Source organism: Pseudophryne corroboree, chromosome 1, assembly GCF_028390025.1.
Source record: "Pseudophryne corroboree isolate aPseCor3 chromosome 1, aPseCor3.hap2, whole genome shotgun sequence".
Lineage (NCBI taxonomy): Eukaryota > Metazoa > Chordata > Amphibia > Anura > Myobatrachidae > Pseudophryne > Pseudophryne corroboree.
This window is the reverse complement of record NC_086444.1, coordinates 705,613,297-705,627,265: the sequence shown is the minus strand read 5'-3', so window position 1 is coordinate 705,627,265 and position 13,969 is coordinate 705,613,297. Positions and strand designations below refer to the sequence as shown.

At 46.3% G+C, this 13,969-nt stretch overlaps 1 protein-coding gene across 3 annotated transcripts in view; it reads right to left on the bottom strand.

Moving 5' to 3' along the window:
* The window catches only part of CREB3L3 (cAMP responsive element binding protein 3 like 3), a 330,836-nt gene that overhangs the window by 235,889 nt on the left and 80,978 nt on the right, over positions 1-13,969 (bottom strand). The window lies entirely within an intron of this gene.

Sequence of the window (13,969 nt, the reverse complement as noted above, 5' to 3'; positions counted from 1 at the left end):
CCCTTGCCTCACGGCATGAGGTCTCTGTTGCCCTTGCCTCACGGCATGAGTTCTCTGTTGCCCTTGCCTCACGGCATGAGGTCTCTGTTGCCCTTGCCTCACGGCATGAGGTCTCTGTTGCCCTTGCCTCACGGCATGAGGTCTCTGTTGCCCTTGCCTCACGGCATGAGGACCTGTCTGCATGAGGATGCTGTTTTTCCGTCTCTTGGGCAAATTAGGACGGCCGTGTCAATGGTCAGTCCAAATGTTATTTTGGCTTTCAGGGTCACTCAGTCATCCAAGTCTGCCATGCCAGAGGTCCGTGAGGTGTCTGCCTTGCCAGGGGTCCGAGAGGTGTCTGCCTTGCCAGAGGTCCGAGAGGTGTCCGCCTTGCCAGAGGTCCGAGAGGTGTCCGCCTTGCCAGAGGTCCGAGAGGTGTCCGCCTTGCCAGAGGTCCGAGAGGTGTCCGCCTTGCCAGAGGTCGTGCCAAGGCCTGTCCAGCCCCAGGAGGTGGCTCTGCCTGTCCAGCCCCAGGAGGGCGCTCTGCCTGTCCAGCCCCAGGAGGGGGCTCTGCCTGTCCAGCCCCAGGAGGGGGCTCTGCCTGTCCAGCCCCAGGAGGGGGCTCCGCCTGTCCAGCACCAGATAGAGGTGCCTGCCATGCCCGAGATCCAAGATTTGCCCGAGGTGTCTGCCCAGCCGGGGCCATCTGAGACTTCCCTGTCTAAGGTGCAAGAAGAGTCCATCTTGTCTGAGAGGCCACGGTTGTCTATCCTCCCTGATGTAACATCTAATTTGGAAAGCCGAGTCGTTGAGGAAGTGCCTTACTTTGATGGAGATATCTCTCAGTGTTTAGCTCTCTTCAAGTATTATCTGAGTTTTGATGACTTTTCCCCTATTGATATCATTGCTAACATATGTATGAGGTTCAGAGGGAGGGCCTTGAAGTGGGTAAATGGTCTTATAGATCCAGTTTTACAAGATTTGCCCGCTTTCCTCAAGGCAGTGTCCGAAAGATTCAGTCCACCAACTGTCCTCGCTCTCCTGGATGAATCTGTTAAAGTGTGCCCGTCTGAGAACCTGCCTTTGCAGTGTGGGCAGCACCCTCAGTTTTTGAGATGTGGGCACGTATCTTTAGGTGTTCACGCAGATTGCTCGGCAAGTTTGGCTTTTTCAAATTTACCATCCGCTCTTGATACGATCCAAGAAAATAAGGGGTCACTACTGCCGTTGGGTTGTGGCTCTGATTCTGAGAGCGAGCTTCTGGAGGATCCTAGACTTATAATTGATGGACCTGTACTGCCGAGTAGTGTCTTTGTGACACCTTCAAATAGGTCTAGGCAACCCAAAAAGAGGAGAGGAAAAAAGAAGAGAAGGTGAACTTTTAGGCATCTGGAATCCGCCTGTTTAAGGGGGGGATAATGTTAGGAATGTCTGTGTGTTTGTGTTGCCTTGCATTGTCTCATTCCTGCCTCTAGGGGTCTCACTTGCTGCCTTAGGTCTGAATGGCAGTTGCACACTCTGTCCCTGCAGGTTGATTACCTTATTGTGAGCAGCTGTGGCCAACACCTTGTGCTGCTATTTAGCTCCAGCTCACCAGCATTCATGTGCAGATCATTGTGGTTCCGTCTGGAGTGTGACTAGGCTCTCTCCCAGTTATCCTGTCCTGCCATACCTACATCTTGGAGACATTTCCTGCAGTTTGCCGTTACACATGCCTTGCTACAAGACTTCTAACCCTGCTGGATCAACATCTGCATTCCTGTATTATTATTTGCAGTCTGTTTCCACCCCTGCCTGATTACTACGTTTTGGTATGTTATTTTCCCCTGCTTGGTTTAAACCCGGATTTCTTCATGTTTATTTCACCTCTGTAATTAACCTGGACTATACCTATATTCGAGCATGCTCATCCTCCCTGTTTCTATAACAAGCCATTACAATTATCTGGGAATATTGGCCCTCATTCCGAGTCGTTCGCTCGTTCTTTTTTTTCGCATCGCAGTGAAAATCAGCTTAGAGCGCATGCGCAATGTTCGCACTGCGACTGCGCTAAGTAATTCTGCTATGAAGAAAGGATTTTTACTCACGGCTTTTTGTTCGCACCGGCGAACGTAGTGTGATTGACAGGAAATGGGTGTTACTGGGCGGAAACACGGCGTTTTATGGGCGTGTGGCTGAAAGCGCTACCGTTTCCGGAAAAAACGCAGGAGTGGCCGGAGAAACGGGGGAGTGTCTGGGCGAACGCTGGGAGTGTTTGTGACGTCAAACCAGGAACGACAAGCACTGAACTGATCGCACAGGCAGAGTAAGTCTGGAGCTACTCTAAAACTGCTAAGTTTTTTTTGTTCGCAATATTGCGTAAACTTCGTTCGCACTTTTAAGATGCTAAGATACACTCCCAGTAGGCGTAGACTAAGCGTGTGTAACTCTGCTAAATTCGCCTTGCGACCGATCAACTCGGAATGAGGGCCACTGTGTTCTGTTCCATGTTAATCAAGGATCCAGTTTCTGTATGCTGATATTTTACTGGTTCTTTTCTACAATAAACCTTGTTTTAATTTTCACCTGGCTTCAGCTGACCTCATTTCAGCTATGCACACACAGAGAAACCTAGTAATCCTAACAGTCTGTTCCAGGTGCAGTTGCAGATGTTCTCCTCTGGGTTCCCGCCGCATATCAAGTGTACAGTAAATGCAGTTAATATTTATATTCTGCTTCTGTGCATAACTATTCTCAAGAACGTGCGATCTTCTGCAAACTAACACCGGAATATTGCTCTTAAAATACCCTACAGCTGGATACCAAACATCACCTTATAACCTAGTTCTGTCCCCTCTTATCCCGTAAAGGTGAATCTCTTTGTTCTTGTACCATTTAAACATGTGTAACTCGTTGGTGTGGTGCAAGTAGACTATGTGTACATTGTGCACTATTTGGATTAAATATGTAATGTGTTTTTATGACTTTTCCATGCGATTACAAATACTACCGTAATTACTCATACCACGCACTAATACGCAGGACCGCGGGAGCGACCGTACGCAAATTGCGAATATGTGCATGCACGGCAGAATAAGTACGCGCACGGAGGCCATCTGTGTGTAGTTTGTACGCGATGAGTGTACTGCAATATTTTTCGACTTTGACAGCCCCAAACAGCACATCATGCAAAGAAGAAAAAGAGGTGCAATGAGGTAGCTGAATGACTAAGCTAAGCGACACAAGTGTGCGGCAGATGTAATACACGCACAATATTGGTGGCACAGGAGAGCGTACCTTTAAACCAAACACACACATGGCAAAGACTGTAAAATTAATTTGGATAATAACCCTTTTATTTGGAGCTATTAAAATAATATGCAGCACAGGCGAGCATACCCCTACACCACACAGGGCAAACCCTGTAAACAATATTTGGATAATAATATAAGTAATGTATATAACACTTTTATTTGGAGTAAATAATATACAGCACAGGACACCACCACTGGACTTATGGCAGCACAAGACACTACCACTGTACTGATGCAGCACAAGACAGCACCACTGGATTGGACTTATATGGCAGTACCCCTGGACTTATACGGCACTACCCCTGGAGTTGTACGGCAGTGTCAGACAGGATGGCACTTTAAAAAACTAGTCCCCAAACAGCACATGATGCAAAGAAGAAAAAGAGGTGCAAGATGGAATTGTCCTTGGGCCCTCCCACCCACCCTTATGTTGTATAAACAGGACATGCACACTGTAACAAACCAATCATTTCAGTGACAGGGTCTGCCACACAACTGTGCCTGAAATGACTGGTCTGTTTGGGACCCCACCAAAAAAGAAGCAATCAATCTCTTCTTGCACAAACTGGCTCTACAGAGGCAAGATGTCAACCTCATCTTCATCCTCCGATTCCTCACCCCTTTCAGTGTGTACATCCTCCTCCTCACAGAGTATTAATTCGTCCCCACTAGAATCCACCATCACAGGTCCCTGTGTACTTTCTGGAGGCAATTGCTGGTAAAGGTCTTGTAATTCATTTTGATGAACTTCATCTTCTCCACATTTTGTGGAAGTAACCTCCTATGCCGATCGCTGACAAGGTTACCGGCTGCATTAAACACTCTTTCGGAGTACACACTGGAGGTAAAATAAAGCCAGTTTGTGCAAGGGCATCCAAATTTCCTCTTTTTCCTGCCACTATACGTACGGACTGTCTGACATGCCTACTTGGATGCTGTCACTCATATAATCCTCCACCATTCTTTAAATGGTGACAGAATCATATGCAGTGACAGTAGACATGTCAGTAATTGTTGGCAGGTCCTTCAGTCCGGACCAGATGTCAGCACTCGCTCCTGACTGCCCTGCATCACCGCCAGTGGGTGGGCTAGGAAATCTTATCCTTTTCCTCGCAGCCCCAGTTGCGGGAGAAAATGAAGAAGGAGCTGTTGACGGGTCACGTTCCGCTTGAGTTGACAATTTTCTCACCAGCAGGTCTTTGAACCTCTGCAGACTTGTGTCTGCCGGAAAGAGAGATACAACGTAGGCTTTAAACCTAGGATCAAGCATGGTGGCCAAAATGTAGTGCTCTGATTTCAACAGATTGACCACCCTTGAATCCATGCAATGCAAATAAAGGGCTCCATCCACAAGTCCCACATACTTTGCAGAATCGCTCCATCTTAGCTCCTCCTTCAATTTCTCCAGCTGCTTCTGCAAAAGCCTAATGAGGGGAATGACCTGACTCAAGCTGGCAGTGTCTGAACTGAGTTCACGTGTGGCAAGTTTGAAGGGTTGGAGAACCTTGCACAAGACGGAAATCATTCTCCACTGCGCTTGAGTCAGGTGCATTCCCCCTCCTTTGCCTATATCGTAGGTGGATGTATAGGCTTGAATGGCCTTTTGCTGCTCCTCCATCCTCTGAAGCATATAGAGGGTTGATTTCCACCTCGTTACCACCTCTTGCTTCAGGTGATGGCAGGGCATGCCCAGGAGCATTTGAGGGTGCTCCAGTCTTCGGCACGCGGTTGCTGAATGCCGAAAGTAGCCCGCAATTTCTCAGGCCACCGACAGCATCTCCGGCACGCCTTTGTCATTTTTCAAAAAATTCTGCACCACCAAATTAATTGTATGTGCAAAACATGGGACGTGCTGGAATTTGCCCAGGTGTAATGCACGTACAATATTGGTGGCGTTGTCCGATATCACAAATCCCCAGGAGAGTCTAAATGAGGTAAGCCATTGTGCAATGATGTCCCTCAGTTTCCATAACAGGCTGTCAGCTGTGTGCCTCTTACAGAAAGCGGTGATACATAGCGTAGCCTGCTGATAATGTCGATATTATCTTACACCATAAAGCTATACCTTAAATCACACCTTTACCATGGAGCCACTGCGGCCGCTAGACTTAATACACACGCTACGCACTTCGTACGCTATTTGCGTACAGAGTCCCGTACCGTGTACATACTCAGCGTACACACGCCGCGCTGGGTGTACAGAGTACGCACAACGCGCGCACCCTCTTGATAAACTTTAAACCTTATTCGTAATGCAATGCAATGTTATTCTTACACTTTAAACCATGTGCCGCAAAGCACTGTAATGATGTTACACCTTAAACCTTACGCAGCGCTGACGGTATAAAGTACTTGCTGTGCGTACACACCTTATCAATACACTCTTAAACCTTATACAGTTAGATACACTTTAAACCCTAGCAGGGAAATGAGGACACAACACCGATTTGTAGTTAACCGCTGGGTTCTAACACCACAGTGGATTAATTGAAAGGGGATAACAGTACAAGTTATACACTACAGACCTAACAAGATAAATCTGCAACAGAATAATGGCTACAGTCAATGTACATACGTGAGAATGTTCGCTTGCGCAAGCTGGACCAGTCCTCCGCTCATCAGGTAGATAGCGCTCAGAGTCTTCTGACCAGCCAGGCAGAAACAGGCTTTTTATACACTACTTCCACATACAATACAATGGTCACTGTAATCCCTTTGTCTATTGGACACAGAGATGCATCTTTACATTACAGGAGAGGTCATAGGTTGATTTGAAAAGGTGGGCGATGTCTTTCACAACTGCTCTTGTGGGTGGTCTCCTCTGGATTCCCGCCGCATACATAATATACAGTAAATACAGTTTATATCTATATTCTACTTCTTCACATAACTATACGCAGGAACATGTGATCTTTCTCTAACCAACACCGGAATGTTACCCTTAAAATACCCTACAGCTGGATACTAGACATCACCCTATAACCTTTGTCAGTCCCTTCCTATCATGCAAAGGTGAATCCCTTAGTCCTGGAATCATTTAAACTGTTGATACTTGCTGATGTGGTGCAGGGGAGCTATGTGTACAAAGTGCACTATTTGGGTTAAATATGTAATGTTCTGATAACCCTCTATGCGCTCACAAACTCCGCCGTAAAAATACTCATACCACGCACAGGATCGCTGGAGCGATCATACGCAAATTGCGGATATGTGCACGCACGGCGGAACAAGTGCACGCGCAGCGGGCATGTGTGTGTGGTTAGTACATGATGTATGCATTACAATATTTTTCGACTTTGACAGTCCACCCTTTGGCAGTCAACAATAACTGCCACTATCTAAACATTAAACAGAAAAATATACAATACAGTACCTACAGATGATTGGGTGGTAGGAGGAGAGGTGTAGGTGGGAAATGTATGACCTAGTGAGATAGTAAAAGCATGTATGTATGAATCCATGTCTGATGGGCATGTATCATTGTGCCGTATATGTTCTAGGTAAGCTTCGAGGTATTGCGAAGTATACATTAAATCCTTCTCATCCCGTATTAAGGGTCTGTAAGTGGGCCAACAAACACTACCGAGCTTTTTTCGGCTTCTTGTTCCAACAAATGGGGTGCACATTTAGTTGATGATACATGGAGGGGGAACATATGTGAGTGCTAATATATGTGGATATCACCTGTCGACTATGTGTGTCACTAACTGGAGGTTGTAGAGATGAAGATAAGACACATATCAAAAATACATTCACATAACATTTGCGTAATCATTCTTGGGTGTTGATCGAAGTCTTTTTCCGGATGGGTGTATTTTTGCTGAGGGGGAAACAAAGGAAAAACGGGTGAAAGAAACGGGTCGTGGAATTCATTTGCAACCCTTATCACAACATAGTTTCTATGGATGGGTCGTAAATTAAACCTGTTGCTGTAACAATGCCCCCGCTCCTTAGACTCATCAATTTTGTGCCGCGCTTGCGCCGCGCTAAAATTCGAACACACCTAAATATCAATCCAATAATTATGACGACTCCCAGGATACAAAGGAGAAACTTTCCTACACATAATAACATTTTGAGCCCATTCTCCTAAACCTGAGAACCAATTGCGTGGGTTCAACCATGAGACCTAGCCGGTCAGTTCATTACTCACAGCAGTCAGGGTAAGGTTGTGTCTCCTTCGGAACTCCCACTTCAACTGCAAGATATCATCCATCTTTTGATCGATGATCTCGGTTGGGTCATCAGTGCTGTTTGTAATATACGTGCAGCACTTCACACCATATTGAGTTGCCAAAGTGACACAGTACCCACCCGTCACGGCTGTGATATAATTGAGGACCATCCTGTGCTGGATCAGTTCCGTTTTGTAAGCTTGCAACTCCCTACCCGTATACCTGAAGGTGTCGTCATACATCTCAGTGATATTATCTATCAGGTTCGCTAGCGCATGGATGTACCTATAATTTATGATTCCTCTGGCAGTACGGGTGATGTCTAATGCGAGAAGGAATTTAATCCCAGTGGATTAGTGGATCAAATCAGAGGCTACGTGCTCTGTCCTATCTATGAGGTGTCTCTTAACGATGTGTTCATAATGAGTATGAGTATAAGGAGCTTGAGCACTGCGGTGAACGTCTTTCATCTTATCATGGGTTATGGTCATGACCTCTGGCAACACTCTTCCAATGTAACACAATCCCTCTGAGTTTGGGGCAAGCCACTTATACGCCTTCCTCCCACATATGAAATAAGCATCATCGGGGAGAACATATGGGACAGAATATGACATTACCATATTGCAAACTTTCCAAGTGAAAAATCCTATCCCTAACTCTCTCATCTGTTCAGTACACGTATCAGGCTGTATGATATGCGCACAGTACCCTGGTGATACTTCTCCAACCCACATGGTCTTGCATCCTCGAGTATACCTATACTGGAAATACCTTCCACTGTTGGCTATTTGGCGTACAAGTTCAGAGTCTATGGGTATCTTATCAGCTCTGTGCGAAAAGGCCATGGTCTGGTTATTCCATGTCACCTCCCAATTTCCCGGCTTTCGGTAATTGGAAATATTGAAACATAATAAGGATCTATCTACATGATACTGGTGGAGCTTCAGACTAGGGGGCCTAGAAATATTGAATTTCTTGTCCACCGGTCTCCCACCCCGTAATTCAAGTACCTCATCTATTGGTAAAGGGTACGGTACTAATCCTGACTTGCTCTGACCTTGAGGTACTTGTGAGCACACCCAGCATTCTGTCTGGTTTAAGACCTTACCCACTAGTGAGTGGTAATCACTCAATGGATGACGGTCCATGTTGATATTAAGGCTGGACTGACATCTCTGGATGCACCCATCCTCAACTATGTTCTCACAATTTTTACAAATGCAATTTTCCTCAGCCAATAACCCCTCACAGTGCCTCCTAGTTTCCTGACTACCAGATCGTTTTCTGATACTCGCCTTTGCTCGATTGATGTGTTGCTCTTGGAATTCTACAAATCCGTCCTCGCCATCAGAACCCATTCCAGATCCTTTCTCGACCTCCCTGGTACTCTCACCGAAACAGACTGTTCTGGTCAACAACAGGGTTAACAGGAAAACCCGGAACGCAGTCTCTTGGGGTAAGTCCATCTTGTTAAGGGAAGAGAAAGGGAACAAGAAGGGGGAGGAAAGGAGGGTAATGGGAGATGGAGAAAATAACAAAAAGGAAAAAGAAAACTGGTGCGACAACCGCCTCTGGTCTTGTTGTTCTCCGCGCTCAGGTGCCGTGACAACAGTCCTGCCTCTCAGCCTTCCCGGAACAGACACTCCAGTGATACGATGTTCTCTACACTCTGCTCTTTGTCACGGGTTCTCTCTGGGTCAGCGACCTTCTTACAGTGGGACGAGTGGACCTAAGTCTCTCTTTCGGCAACCTTTAATGCTGTCGTGCTGGTTAGTAAGACTTGGTACGGTCCTTCCCACCTGTCAATGAGGCAACCTGAGCGTAGAAAATTTTGAATCATTACATAATACCCAGGTTCAATGTCATGACAATTACTGTTTGGTAGGTCAGGAATCACCAGCTTTAGATTTCTGTTTTGATTCCTCAGCTGCTGGCTCATCTTAACCAAATATTTTACAGTCACTTCATTATTGCATTTCAAATCATCCTGGGGGTCAATCGTTACATGGGGTTGTCGACCAAAAAGAATCTCAAAGGGTGATAGGTTAAGTGGGGACCTGGGAGTGGTTCTGATGCTGTACAATACAAGTGGCAAAGCTTCTGGCCACAACAATCCAGTTTCAGCCATCACTTTGCTCAGCTTGTTCTTAATAGTGCTGTTTACTCTTTCCACCTTCGCACTCGCCTGTGGGCGGTACGGAGTATGCAGCTTGCTATTAATTCCCATCAGTTTGCACATAACCTGAAAGACTTCACCTGTAAAATGGGTACCCCTATCGCTTTCAATAATTCTAGGGATACCATATCTGCACACAAATTCCTGCACAATTTTCTTTGCAGTGAACGTAGCAGTATTTGTGGCAGCAGGGAACGCTTCTACCCAATTGGAAAACACATCAATACAGACTAACACATATTTTAAATTTCTGCAGGGTGGTAACTGTATGAAATCAATCTGTATTACCTGGAAAGGGCCGTCTGTCGGCGGGATATGGGATGGTTCTGTTGGTATTGACTTTCCAATATTCTTCCTCAAGCAAATAAGATATGTCATTGCTCTCTTACCCGCATGAGAAGAGAATCCTGACGCGCACCAGTAGGCTCTTACCAGCTTACACATACCCTCTTTACCCAGATGAGTCAGACCGTGTGCCGCCTCAGCTAAGCTTGGAAGATATGCTCTGGGGCTACTGGCTTACCCTGTCCATCTGTCCAGAGTCCTGAGGACTCCTGGCCATACCCCTTTGACCTCCAGACTGCCTTTTCCTGTGGAGAACACAAATTTTGCATTTCACTTAATTTTTGTGTGTTGACGGTGTTGAATATCATCAGTAATGTGATATCTGTTTGTATGGGGGTGCTGGCTGCTGATTTAGCAGCTTCGTCTGCCTGGCTGTTACCAAGTGACACAGGGTCTTGACTGTAAGTGTGGGCTTTGCACTTGATAACAGCCACTCTGTCTGGTTCTTGTATCGCTGTTAGAAGCCTTTTTATGTGGGATGCATGCGCTACAGGTGTGCCAGCTGCCGTCATGAAATTTCTGAGGCGCCATAGGGCCCCGAAATCATGCACTACTCCAAAGGCATACCTAGAATCTGTATATATATTGGCTGACTTACCCTTGGCCAATTCACACGCTCTGGTTAGGGCGACCAGCTCAGCAACTTGTGCTGAGTGCGGTGGGCCCAGGGGCTCAGCTTCTATGATACCTCTGTCATCTATGACTGCGTATCCAGTACACAAGTCTCCCGAGTCCGTCTGTCTGTGGCAACTACCGTCAGTGTAAAAAGTAAAATCTACGCCTTCCAGTGGGTTGTCACTAATGTCGGGTCTTGCAGTGAAAGTTTGGTTCAGATAATCCATACAATCATGTGTGTCAGTGTCTATACTAAATCCTCCTTCACCATCATTCTCATCCTCCACCCTTTGTGCCTGTCCAAGCACACCTGGCAGATAAGTTGCAGGATTTAGTGCGCTGCATCTCTTTATGGTGATGTTTACAGGGGCCATTAGTGCTAATTCCCACCTTGTAAACCGTGCTGATGAGACATGTCTGGTTTGGGCAGAGTTCAGTAAGGCTGACACTGCATGAGGTGTATGGATGGTCAGGTTGTGTCCTAACACTACGTCTTCGCTTTTACTCACTAGCAAAGCTATCGCTGCAACACTTCTCAAGCATGTGGGGAGAGACCGCGCTACGGTGTCCAACTGTGCACTGTAGTAAGCTACCGGCCTGCTGGCATCACCATGTCTCTGGGTTAGGACACCTGCCGCGCACCCAGCACTTTCCGTACCGTACAATTCAAAGGGTTTCCCATAATCTGGCATGCCTAATGCAGGTGCCTGTGATAGGCACTGTTTAAGTCTCTCAAATGCCAGTTCGGACTCATCTGTGTGAGAGATCCGATCTGGTTTGTTCGAGGAGACCATTTCCTGCAAAGGTAAAGCCAGTATGGAGAACCCTGGGATCCAGTTTCGGCAGTACCCACACATTCCAAGAAAAGTGCGGATTTGTTGCTGGGTTTGTGGCAGAGTCATGTCGCGAATCGCCTGTATTCTATCAGCAGTAAGGTGTCTAAGTCCTTGTGTCAAGCAGTGTCCCAAATATTTTACCTTGGTCTGGCACAACTGCAACTTGTCCTTTGAAACCTTGTGTCCCGTATTAGAAAGGTGAAACAGAAGCTGTTTCGTATCTTTCAAGGACGATTCGAGTGAATCAGAAGTTCAGAACACAGCAGTAAGTCATCTACATACTGTATTAATACTGACCCGCTGTCAGGTTGAAAGGATTGTAAACAGTCATGCAAAGCCTGGGAGAAAATACTTGGGCTGTCAATGAAACCTTGTGGTAGGCGAGTCCATGTGTACTGTACTCCCCTGTATGTGAATGCAAACAAGTATTGGCTGTCAGGGTGCAGAGGGACCGAAAAGAAAGCAGAACAGAGTTTAATTAAGGTGAAAAATTTTGCAGTAGGGGGAATTTGCATGAGAATGACAGCTGGATTTGGCACTACGGGGAATTGGCTCTCAACTATCTTGTTTATCCCCCTTAGATCCTGCACTAGCCTGTAACCCCTCCCCCCACTCTTTTTCACAGGGAAGATGGGACTATTGGCAGTGCTGGACGTCCTAATTAGGATGTCCTGTTGTAGCAAGCGCTCTATGACTGGGTACACTCCTAATTCCACCTCTGGCTTCAGAGGATACTGTGGGATTTTTGGAGCTATCCTACCATCTTTTATTTGCACTACTACAGGAGCTACATTTGCCATCAATCCAGTGTCTTGTCCATCTTTGGTCCAGAGGGATTCTGGTATCTGGGAGATCATTTCCTCTACCTTGGATGGACACCTATCTCTAACAGCAGAGTGTGACATTAACCTTTGTGGGGTGTCTAACATATCCTGTACTTCCTGAACGTGATTCTCGGGTATATCCAAGAAGACACCCTCAGGAGTACAATATATGACACACCTCATTTTACACAATAAATCTCTCCCAAGTAGATTAGTCAGAGCCGATGCAGCCAGCAAAAAGTAATGCTTGGTCTGCAAAGGCCCTATCGTAATCTCTGCTGGTCTACTTAAAGGGTAGTGTTGCACTATTCCTGTTACTCCCATTGCTGAAATTGTCTTACCCGTGGTTTTCATACCTACCGTTGAATTTAACACTGACCTGGCCACCCCTGTATCTACAAGAAAAGGTAATGATCTACCAGCTACATCAACTGTGACCTCAGGTTCACTACCTAGGCTAGCAATCAACTTCACTTGCTGAAGACTACAGGTGTGGCCTAACCCCTATTGTATAATGTGACCCTCCCGCAGCGCGCTGGCAGCTACAATATGTGAGGGGGTAGCTGAGAATTTTCAGAGGTCTGCCAGTCCCTCCTAGGTGGGTACCTCCTTGTTTCCCCTGCATGCGGCTCATAACTCCTCCTATGCGATCCCTGGTCCCAATTACGTGTATCATAATGTGGTTCATATCCTGGTCTAGGGGGTCGGTATACCTTATGTGTGTCCTTATACCTACAATTCCTTGCATAGTGTCCTTCCTTCTTACAGTTATAACATACTACTACATGCGACTTACCATCAGGGGTCTGGGGTTTTGGCTGATGTGGTTTGGTTGTAAGGGCACTTATACTTACTGTCATCAGCTTATCCCCCTGTGACTCCCTGTGCTTAATGATGTTCCTTTCGTGCTCGATAGCAGACTCTCTTAATGCAGCCACCGAGATACCTCTCCAGTTAGGTAGAGAGGTTTGTACCCTGGTTCTTAGTGTGTCTTTTAACCCGTCCATTAATACTGACACAGCTACCTCCCTGTGATGTACATTTTCCTTAATGTCCTCGACCCCAGTGTATCTAGCCATTTCCTGCAGTGCTCGATGGAAATATTCAGACGCCATTTCACCTTCTTTTTGTCTTATGGAAAAGTTTTTATTCCATTTGACAACAGTAGGGAAATATACTCCTAATTGCAGATTGATCTGTCGTACATTCTCCTGAGTGTACTCATCAGTGAGAGGTACTTCTGCGTCTAATTTACAATCAGTAATGAATTTCACGGGGTCAATATTGGAGGGTAAACATGCCAGTAGCACTGTTCGCCAATCTTTGTTTGTGGGTTCGGTGGCATTACCTAATTCTTTAATAAACCTCTGGCATGCGGCTAGATCCTTTCTGGGATCGGGAAATTCAGACATAATTATCCTCAATTCTGTCCGGGACCAAGGACAATGCATAGCAATGTTCCTGATGGGAGTGACTCCCTGGGCGTCAGTCCTCCCATTGGGGACTGCGATCACCCTGACAGGATTTAGTTCAATTACATCATTTTGAGTTGACTCTACAATCTGAGGTGCTATTGTCTCTGCATAATGTACGGTACCGTACTTACCTGTGGACACGACCTCACCTATCCCTCCGCTAGGGGCCTTTGCTACTGCTCTTACTGGTTGGGCCGTGCCCACCTGGGTGTCTTGTATGGTGGCTGCTAGAGAGAGTGCCGATATCG